The 11,822-nt window shown below is 46.3% G+C and overlaps 1 pseudogene; it reads right to left on the minus strand.

Moving 5' to 3' along the window:
* Positions 1-11,696, minus strand: part of LOC135529522 (tubulin-specific chaperone D-like) — a 54,041-nt pseudogene extending 42,345 nt beyond the window's left edge.
* Positions 11,697-11,822: the final 126 nt, after the last annotated feature.

The raw sequence follows: 11,822 nt of genomic DNA on the forward strand, positions 1-11,822 counted from the left end.
GAGACCGAGAGAAAGAGAGAGACAGATGGTGGGGGTAACGAGAGACAGAGAGAGACAGACGGGGGGGTAGTGAGAGACAGAGAGAGTCAGACGGGGGGGTAGTGAGAGACAGAGAGAGACAGACGGGAGGGTAGTGAGAGACAGAGAGAGACAGACGGGGGGTAGTGAGAGACAGAGAGAGACAGACGGGGCGTTAGTGAGAGAGAGAGAGACAGAGAGAGACAGACGGGGGTGGTGAGAGACAGAGAGAGACAGACGGGGGGGGGGGGCAGTGAGAGACAGACAGATGGGGGGGTGGTGAGAGAGAGAGAGACAGACAGACAGACGGGGGTAGTGAGAGACAGAGAGAGACAGACGGGGGTAGTGAGAGACAGACGTGGGGGTAGTGAGAGACAGAGAGAGACAGACGTGGGGGTAGTGAGAGACAGAGAGAAAGAGAGAGAGACAGAGAGACAGAGAGTAACAAGCGAGAAGTGAACTAACCCTCTGGTGAATGCTCTTGAGTCCATCCACACAGTCTGAAGAGATGAGCTCTGTCACCGGTCTACAATCCAGTACAATACAATTTTACTGTCCACAGCGAACAACAGAAATGTTCAACAAGAGAGATAGAGACGGTCAATGACCTATGACTTTATAGGAGCTTCAGTCAAAACAGGAAGTCAAGTCATGGGTCGATATGCAAAACAGAGAAACCCACACACTGCTCTTTAATAAGCTCTGCGTATGAGACCGATTCGTCAAACTCATTAAAGAGCAGTGATTCTATCGAGAGCAGTGTGAGGGTTTGCTTATGTTTAATTCTCATGTTATTCACCTGTTACCAGGCACCTGTTACCAGGCACCAGTTACCATGGCACCAGTTACCATGGCACCTGCACAAACAGATCGCTCAGATGTGCGAGTGCCTTTGAACAATGTTACGGCCAATAGTGTGATTGGCTGGTTGAGAGGGTGAGGTTGCAGTACCTGTTGTTCTGATTGGCCAGCTTGTAGAGGGCGTGGCTGATCTCGGCAGATGCCAGAATGGCGCCATGGCGACTGTGGAGATCAATGCCCAGCGCTATGGGCAGCAGCTGAGGCAAAACTGAAAATACAACCATCAAAATATAAAATGTCATTTTAACTCAATTATTGTATGTATTTTCATTCTTTGCAAGAACATCAACAGTCTGTACAGGTGTGTGTGTGGTTCATTTATTAGAATATAACCTGTATGCTTTGTGGCCAGGCTGGTCTGCCTGTAATGACACAGCCTCTGGTACACGTCTATGATATCGGCAGTTTCAAATCTGGCCTATTGCCCTTTGACCTCTCTCTGTGTGTTCATTATAAACACATAAATCATTCAATAGCAACATGACAGATGTAAAGACCCAGACACAACAACAGTGACTACAGATGAACACACCCAGTCCATTCCACAGTAAGACAACGTGTTGTGTTACAGCAGGTAGGGAACAGTGACTACAGATGAACACACCCAGTCCATTCCACAGTAAGACAACGTGTTGTGTTAGAGCAGGTAGGGAACAGTGACTACAGATGAACACACCCAGTCCATTCCACAGTAAGACAACGTGTTGTGTTAGAGCAGGTAGGGAACAGTGACTACAGATGAACACACCCAGTCCATTCCACAGTAAGACAACGTGTTGTGTTAGAGCAGGTAGGGAACAGTGACTACAGATGAACACACCCAGTCCATTCCACAGTAAGACAACGTGTTGTGTTTACAGCAGGTAGGGAACAGTGACTACAGATGAACACACCCAGTCCATTCCACAGTAAGACAACGTGTTGTGTTTACAGCAGGTAGGGAACAGTGACTACAGATGAACACACCCAGTCCATTCCACAGTAAGACAACGTGTTGTGTTAGAGCAGGTAGGGAACAGTGACTACAGATGAACACACCCAGTCCATTCCACAGTAAGACAACGTGTTGTGTTAGAGCAGGTAGGGAACAGTGACTACAGATGAACACACCCAGTCCATTCCACAGTAAGACAACGTGTTGTGTTAGAGCAGGTAGGGAACAGTGACTACAGATGAACACACCCAGTCCATTCCACAGTAAGACAACATGTTGTGTTAGAGCAGGTAGGCAACAGTGACTACAGATGAACACACCCAGTCCATTCCACAGTAAGACAACGTGTTGTGTTAGAGCAGGTAGGGAACAGTGACTACAGATGAACACACCCAGTCCATTCCACAGTAAGACAACATGTTGTGTTTACAGCAGGTAGGGAACAGTGACTACAGATGAACACACCCAGTCCATTCCACAGTAAGACAACGTGTTGTGTTACAGCAGGTAGGGAACAGTGACTACAGATGAACACACCCAGTCCATTCCACAGTAAGACAGCGTGTTGTGTTACAGCAGGTAGGCAACAGTGACTACAGATGAACACACCCAGTCCATTCCACAGTAAGACAGCGTGTTGTGTTACAGCAGGTAGGGAACAGTGACTACAGATGAACACACCCAGTCCATTCCACAGTAAGACAACATGTTGTGTCAGAGCAGGTAGGGAACAGTGACTACAGATGAACACACCCAGTCCATTCCACAGTAAGACAACGTGTTGTGTTACAGCAGGTAGGGAACAGTGACTACAGATGAACACACCCAGTCCATTCCACAGTAAGACAACGTGTTGTGTTAGAGCAGGTAGGGAACAGGACCAATGACATCGCTCACCTGTTGTGGCCATATAATCAGGTGCTTGAGGCGTCAGATTATGCAAAGCCTTTGTCGCTAGCTGTCGTATCACCCTGCAAAACAACAGATACACGTGAAGAGGAGAATTCCTCTTTCTCCATTACATACACTGGCTTCTACTCTATTAGGCTACACACAGTACCAACGCTTCAATGGCAACAGGCTGGCATACGGACATCCCACTTGGGACAAACACATACGACAAATACTAACTTGAGGTGTGCTTGATTTAGCTTCTGGGGCTATTCCATTGGTTTAGCTTCTGGGTCTTCTGGGCGGCAAACCCCAAGCTGACAAGGTACAAATCTGTCGTTCTGCCCCTGAACAGGCAGTTAACCCACTGTTCCTAGGCCGTCATTGAAAATAAGAATTTGTTCTTAACTGACTTGCCTAGTTAAATAAAGGTAAAATAAAATAAAAAATATTCCATTGGTTTCACTTCTGGGACTATTCCATTGGTTTAGCTTCTGGGACTATTCCATTGGTTTAGCTTCTGGGACTATTCCATTGGTTTAGCTTCTGGGACTATTCCATTGGTTTAGCTTCTGGGCCGATTCCATTGGTTTAGCTTCTGGGCCTATTCCATTGGTTTAGCTTCTGGGCCTATTCCATTGGTTTAGCTTCTGCGACTATTCCATTGGTTTAGCTTCTGGGCCTACTCCATTGGTTTAGCTTCTGGGCCTATTCCATTGGTTTAGCTTCTGGGACTATTCCATTGGTTTAGCTTCTGGGCCTATTCCATTGGTTTAGCTTCTGGGCCTATTCCATTGGTTTAGCTTCTGGGCCTATTCCATTGGTTTAGCTTCTGGGCCTACTCCATTGGTTTAGCTTCTGGGCCTATTCCATTGGTTTAGCTTCTGGGCCTATTCCATTGGTTTAGCTTCTGGGCCTATTCCATTGGTTTAGCTTCTGGGGCTATTCCATTGGTTTAGCTTCTGGGGCTATTCCATTGGTTTAGCTTCTGGGCCTACTCCATTGGTTTAGCTTCTGGGCCTATTCCATTGGTTTAGCTTCTGGGCCTATTCCATTGGTTTAGCTTCTGGGCCTATTCCATTGGTTTAGCTTCTGGGCCTACTCCATTGGTTTAGCTTCTGGGCCTATTCCATTGGTTTAGCTTCTGGGCCTACTCCATTGGATTAGCTTCTGGGCCTACTCCATTGGTTTAGCTTCTGGGCCCATTCCATTGGTTTAGCTTCTGGGGCTATTCCATTGGTTTAGCTTCTGGGCCTATTCCATTGGTTTAGCTTCTGGGCCTATTCGATTGGTTTAGCTTCTGGGCCTATTCCATTGGTTTAGCTTCTGGGCCTATTCCATTGGTTTAGCTTCTGGGACTATTCCATTGGTTTAGCTTCTGGGACTATTCCATTGGTTTAGCTTCTGGGCCTATTCCATTGGTTTAGCTTCTGGGCCTATTCCATTGGTTTAGCTTCTGGGCCTATTCCATTGGTTTAGCTTCTGGGACTATTCCATTGGTTTAGCTTCTGGGCCTATTCCATTGGTTTAGCTTCTGGGCCTATTCCATTGGTTTAGCTTCTGGGCCTATTCCATTGGTTTAGCTTCTGGGCCTATTCCATTGGTTTAGCTTCTGGGACTATTCCATTGGCTTAGCTTCTGGGACTATTCCATTGGATCCATGGTAACGGGCAAACTAAATCAAGTACGGTATTTGAAAGTATTTGATCAAAGTCTAAAGGACATGGATGAGGACAGAAAAGGCCCTTACCCGTCCCAGTGGTTGATCTTCATGGCTACCAAGTGGTCGATCATGGGCCTGGTGTATTCTGGGAAACTGGCGATGTAAACACTGAAGAGAACAAGGCAAGAGGTTTACTATTTTACTACTACAGGTAATGTTATAACAACTACTACTACTACAGGTAATGTTATAACAACAACTACTACTACTACAGGTAATGCTATAACAGCTACTACCACTACTACAGGTAATGTTATAACTACTACTACTACTACTACAGGTAATGTTATAACTACTACTACTACTACAGGTAATGTTATAACTACTACTACTACTACTACTACAGGTAATGTTATAACTACTACTACTACTACTACAGGTAATGTTATAACTACTACTACTACTACTACTACTACTACTACTACTACTACAGGTAATGTTATAACTACTACTACTACAGGTAATGTTATAACTACTACTACTACAGGTAATGTTATAACGACTACTACTACAGGTAATGTTATAACGACTACTACTACTACTACAGGTAATGTTATAACTACTACTACTACTACAGGTAATGTTATAACTACTACTACTACTACTACAGGTAATGTTATAACTACTACTACTACTACTACAGGTAATGTTATAACTACTACTACTACTACTACTACTACTACTACTACTACAGGTAATGTTATAACTACTACTACTACAGGTAATGTTATAACTACTACTACTACAGGTAATGTTATAACGACTACTACTACAGGTAATGTTATAACGACTACTACTACTACTACAGGTAATGTTATAACTACTACTACTACTACAGGTAATGTTATAACTACTACTACTACTACTACTACTACTACAGGTAATGCTATAACTACTACTACAGGTAATGTTATAACAGGGTGAACAACGGTCGGTTTGTGGGGAAAATCAAAATAAAAGAGGCATTTGAGACAAGTATTGGTGTGACACCATAAATGGGTTTTACACAACAGTTCACTAGCTAACTAACTACAGTACCGGACCCAGCTAACTAACTAACTACAGTACCGGACCCAGCTAACTAACTAACTACATTACCGGACCCAACTAACTAACTACAGTACCGGACCCAGCTAACTAACTACAGTACTAGACCCAGCTAACTAACTACAGTACTGGACCCAGCTAACTAACTACAGTACTGGACCCAGCTAACTAACTAACTACAGAACCGGACCCAGCTAACTAACTAACTACAGAACCGGACCCAGCTAACTAACTACAGTACCGGACACAGCTAGCTAACTAACTACAGTACCGGACACAGCTAGCTAACTACAGTAGCGGACCAAGCTAACTAAGTACAGTACCGGACCCAGCTAACTAACTACATTTACATTACATTTAAGTCATTTAGCAGACGCTCTTATCCAGAGCGACTTACAAATTGCTTTATTTTACTAGGCAAGTCAGTTAAGAACAAATTCTTATTTTGGGTTAACTGCCTGTTCAGGGGCAGAACGACAGATTTTGTACCTTGTCAGCTCAGGGATTTGAACTTGCAACCTTTCGGTTACTAGTCCAATGCTCTAACCACTAGGCTACACTGCCTAGTGGTTACAGTACCGGACCCAGCTAACTAACTACAGTACCGGACCCAGCTAACTAACTACAGTACCGGACCCAGCTAACTAACTACAGTACCGGACCCAGCTAACTAACTACAGTACCGGACTCAGCTAACTAACTACAGTACCGGACACAACTAACTAACTACAGTACCGGACCCAACTAACTAACTACAGTACCGGACCCAGCTAACTAACTACAGTACCGGACCCAGCTAACTAACTACAGTACTAGACCCAGCTAACTAACTACAGTACTGGACCCAGCTAACTAACTACAGTACTGGACCCAGCTAACTAACTAACTACAGAACCGGACCCAGCTAACTAACTAACTACAGAACCGGACCCAGCTAACTAACTACAGTACCGGACACAGCTAGCTAACTAACTACAGTACCGGACACAGCTAGCTAACTACAGTAGCGGACCAAGCTAACTAAGTACAGTACCGGACCCAGCTAACTAACTACATTTACATTACATTTAAGTCATTTAGCAGACGCTCTTATCCAGAGCGACTTACAAATTGCTTTATTTTACTAGGCAAGTCAGTTAAGAACAAATTCTTATTTTGGGTTAACTGCCTGTTCAGGGGCAGAACGACAGATTTTGTACCTTGTCAGCTCAGGGATTTGAACTTGCAACCTTTCGGTTACTAGTCCAATGCTCTAACCACTAGGCTACACTGCCTAGTGGTTACAGTACCGGACCCAGCTAACTAACTACAGTACCGGACCCAGCTAACTAACTACAGTACCGGACCCAGCTAACTAACTACAGTACCGGACCCAGCTAACTAACTACAGTACCGGACTCAGCTAACTAACTACAGTACCGGACACAACTAACTAACTACAGTACTGGACCCAGCTAACTAACTACAGTACCGGACACAGCTAACTAACTAACTACAGTTCCGGACACAGCTAACTACAGTACCGGACCCAGCTAACTAACTACAGTACTGGACCCAGCTAACTAACTACAGTACCGGACCCAGCTAACTAACTACAGTACTGGACCCAGCTAACTAACTACAGTACCGGACACAGCTAACTAACTAACTAACTAACTACAGTTCCGGACACAGCTAACTAACTAACTACAGTTCCGGACACAGCTAACTACAGTACTGGACCCAGCTATTTGAAGGCTCCTTTTCAACAACATTCAGCGTCAGCCGACAGAACATATAGTCAGATTGTTTACTTCCTCAACAACATCTTGGGCCTCTGCTTCTGCAGTCAGAAGTGTAGTGGGTCTCCCCCGAGGCTACATTCTTCAACAGGTTTTACTCTGTGATATGGGAGGAATGTTTCCTCTGACAGTCTCGGTGGCGGTAGAGACGCCACTCATAGGATTAGGATGGTGACAGTCACATTCTACAGAGAGGCAGGGCTGAGTCAGAAATGACATTCTAGTGCACTACGTTAAACAAGGGCCGGTAGAGAATAGGGCACCTATGGTGACAGTCACATTCTACAGAGAGACAGGGCTGAGTCAGAAATGACATTCTAGTGCACTACGTTAAACAAGGGCCGGTAGAGAATAGGGCACCTATGGTGACAGTCACATTCTACAGAGAGACAGGGCTGAGTCAGAAATGACATTCTAGTGCACTACGTTAAACAAGGGCCGGTAGAGAATAGGGCACCTATGGTGACAGTCACATTCTACAGAGAGACAGGGCTGAGTCAGAAATGACATTCTAGTGCACTACGTTAAACAAGGGCCGGTAGAGAATAGGGCACCTATGGTGACAGTCACATTCTACAGAGAGACAGGGCTGAGTCAGAAATGACATTCTAGTGCACTACGTTAAACAAGGGCCGGTAGAGAATAGGGCACCTATGGTGACAGTCACATTCTACAGAGAGACAGGGCTGAGTCAGAAATGACATTCTAGTGCACTACGTTAAACAAGGGCCGGTAGAGAATAGGGCACCTATGGTGACAGTCACATTCTACAGAGAGACAGGGCTGAGTCAGAAATGACATTCTAGTGCACTACGTTAAACAAGGGCCGGTAGAGAATAGGGCACCTATGGTGACAGTCACATTCTACAGAGAGACAGGGCTGAGTCAGAAATGACATTCTAGTGCACTACGTTAAACAAGGGCCGGTAGAGAATAGGGCACCTATGGTGACAGTCACATTCTACAGAGAGACAGGGCTGAGTCAGAAATGACATTCTAGTGCACTACGTTAAACAAGGGCCGGTAGAGAATAGGGCACCTATGGTGACAGTCACATTCTACAGAGAGACAGGGCTGAGTCAGAAATGACATTCTAGTGCACTACGTTAAACAAGGGCCGGTAGAGAATAGGGCACCTATGGTGACAGTCACATTCTACAGAGAGACAGGGCTGAGTCAGAAATGACATTCTAGTGCACTACGTTAAACAAGGGCCGGTAGAGAATAGGGCACCTATGGTGACAGTCACATTCTACAGAGAGACAGGGCTGAGTCAGAAATGACATTCTAGTGCACTACGTTAAACAAGGGCCGGTAGAGAATAGGGCACCTATGGTGACAGTCACATTCTACAGAGAGACAGGGCTGAGTCAGAAATGACATTCTAGTGCACTACGTTAAACAAGGGCCGGTAGAGAATAGGGCACCTATGGTGACAGTCACATTCTACAGAGACAGGGCTGAGTCAGAAATGACATTCTAGTGCACTACGTTAAACAAGGGCCGGTAGAGAATAGGGCACCTATGGTGACAGTCACATTCTACAGAGAGACAGGGCTGAGTCAGAAATGACATTCTAGTGCACTACGTTAAACAAGGGCCGGTAGAGAATAGGGCACCTATGGTGACAGTCACATTCTACAGAGAGACAGGGCTGAGTCAGAAATGACATTCTAGTGCACTACGTTAAACAAGGGCCGGTAGAGAATAGGGCACCTATGGTGACAGTCACATTCTACAGAGAGACAGGGCTGGGTCTGAAATGACATTCTAGTGCACTACGTTAAACAAGGGCCGGTAGAGAATAGGGCACCTATGGTGACAGTCACATTCTACAGAGAGGCAGGGCTTTGACAGCTCAGATACCCGAGACGTCAGCGATGCATTGAGAAGAGGAGAACACGTCCCTGGTTCAACATAAAGGACATGTCCTATGCACCTTTACAAAGAAAATGCTTCTCCAATATAAGTGGCAGGCTCCATTTGACTAAGGCCAGATGGTACAGCTATGTTCTGTGGATCTGAGTAGTATAACATATACTACTACTACCACCAGGTAGACTCCTACTACCACCAGGTAGACTCCTACTACCACCAGGTAGACTCCTACTACCACCAGGTAGACTCCTACTACCACCAGGTAGACTCCTACTACCACCAGGTAGACTCCTACTACCACCAGGTAGACTCCTACTACCACCAGGTAGACTCCTACTACCACCAGGTAGACTCCTACTACCACCAGGTAGACTCCTACTACCACCAGGTAGACTGCTACCACCAGGTAGACTCCTGCTACCACCAGGTAGACTCCTGCTACCACCAGGTAGACTCCTGCTACCACCAGGTAGACTCCTGCTACCACCAGGTAGACTCCTACTACCACCAGGTAGACTCCTACTACCACCAGGTAGACTCCTACTACCACCAGGTAGACTCCTACTACCACCAGGTAGACTCCTACTACCACCAGGTAGACTCCTACTACCACCAGGTAGACTCCTACTACCACCAGGTAGACTCCTACTACCACCAGGTAGACTCCTACCACCAGCAGGTAGACTCCTACCACCAGCAGGTAGACTCCTACCACCACCAGGTAGACTCCTACCACCACCAGGTAGACTCCTACCACCACCAGGTAGACTCCTACCACCACCAGGTAGACTCTACCACCACCAGGTAGACTCCTACCACCACCAGGTAGACTCCTACCACCACCAGGTAGACTCCTACCACCACCAGGTAGACTCCTACCACCACCAGGTAGACTCCTACCACCACCAGGTAGACTCCTACCACCACCAGGTAGACTCCTACCACCACCAGGTAGACTCCTACCACCACCAGGTAGACTCCTACCACCACCAGGTAGACTCTACCACCACCAGGTAGACTCCTACCACCACCAGCTAGACTCCTACTACCACCAGGTAGACTCCTGCCACCACCAGGTAGACTCCTGCCACCACCAGGTAGACTCCTGCCACCACCAGGTAGACTCCTGCCACCACCAGGTAGACTCCTGCCACCACCAGGTAGACTCCTGCCACCACCAGGTAGACTCCTACCACCACCAGGTAGACTCCTACCACCACCAGGTAGACTCCTACCACCACCTGGTAGACTCCTACCACCACAAGGTAGACTCCTACCACCACCAGGTAGACTCCTACCACCACCAGGTAGACTCCTACCACCACCAGGTAGACTCCTACCACCACCAGGTAGACTCCTACCACCACCAGGTAGACTCCTACCACCACCAGGTAGACTCCTACTACCACCAGGTAGACTCCTACTACCACCAGGTAGACTCCTACTACCACCAGGTAGACTCCTACTACCACCAGGTAGACTCCTTCTACCACCAGGTAGACTCCTTCTACCACCAGGTAGACTCCTTCTACCACCAGGTAGACTCCTTCTACCACCAGGTAGACTCCTTCTACCACCAGGTAGACTCCTTCTACCACCAGGTAGAAGGTGGTAGACTCCTTCTACCACCAGGTAGACTCCTACCACCAGGTAGACTCCTTCTACCACCAGGTAAACTCCTACCACCAGGTAGACTCCTTCTACCACGAGGTAGACTCCTACCACCAGGTAAACTCCTACCACCAGGTAGACTCCTACCACACACAGGGAAATGGTTTCTAAAGACACAACCCTCTGTGAAGAAAGCCTAAATGTGTACACGTAACCACAGCAGTGTTCTACAATATTGGACCGTTGACCTTTTTCAAATTCTGTCGTGCAGCTCAAAAAAAAAATTCTCCAACTGTCAACACATTCAAATGAATGGAGGATGTGTAACAGAGAGGGTTGGTTGGGAATTGTGGGGAAGTGCCCCCAGCGGATGGAGGTCTCAGAGCCACGTAGTATATTCCATACTGTAGATTAATAGAGAAGACATAAAGACTATTAAATAGAATATGGAACCAATGAGTAACCAAAATAAGTGAGAAATCTCATATACAATATATTTTGATTTATTTATTAACAAAGTAGCCGCCCTTTGCCTTAATGACAGCTTTGCACACTCTTGGCACACCCTGGAATGAGTGGGCGTGTCCAAACGTTTGAATGGTTCTGTATATTTGCTCATAAAGGCGTTTCCACCACTATTTCTCGCATAATACATTTTACAGACAACAAAAAGATCCCAATATTTAAAAAAAATAAAAATTGTCTGTTGACGATTATGAAATTGTACCCACATTCTCGGTAGTGACTTTTTCAAGCGTCAGGTAATTCATCCTGGTTAACATAATGTGTCTCGTTATTAAGGAGGTCCCGTTTGGCTCAAAGAGCTCCCCTAGAGGTCAAACTTGTCGAGTATCTTTAACTCACCTGATGGACAGGTAACAGTTGTTCAGGTTCCCAACAGCGTAGTAGTCCGCTGCGACTACGATGTCGACATCACGTAGGGGAACGTGCCCTGGAGACAGAGAGGCAAGGGATCACATGGTTTTACTTTCTGTACCGAGAGAACAGCGGTTTCAGTGTGACCGACTGGGGTGCAACACAGGTCTCCTGTTAGCCCGCTGAGCTAAAGCCTGTGCAT

This window comes from Oncorhynchus masou, unplaced genomic scaffold (assembly GCF_036934945.1).
Source record: "Oncorhynchus masou masou isolate Uvic2021 unplaced genomic scaffold, UVic_Omas_1.1 unplaced_scaffold_1176, whole genome shotgun sequence".
Lineage (NCBI taxonomy): Eukaryota > Metazoa > Chordata > Actinopteri > Salmoniformes > Salmonidae > Oncorhynchus > Oncorhynchus masou.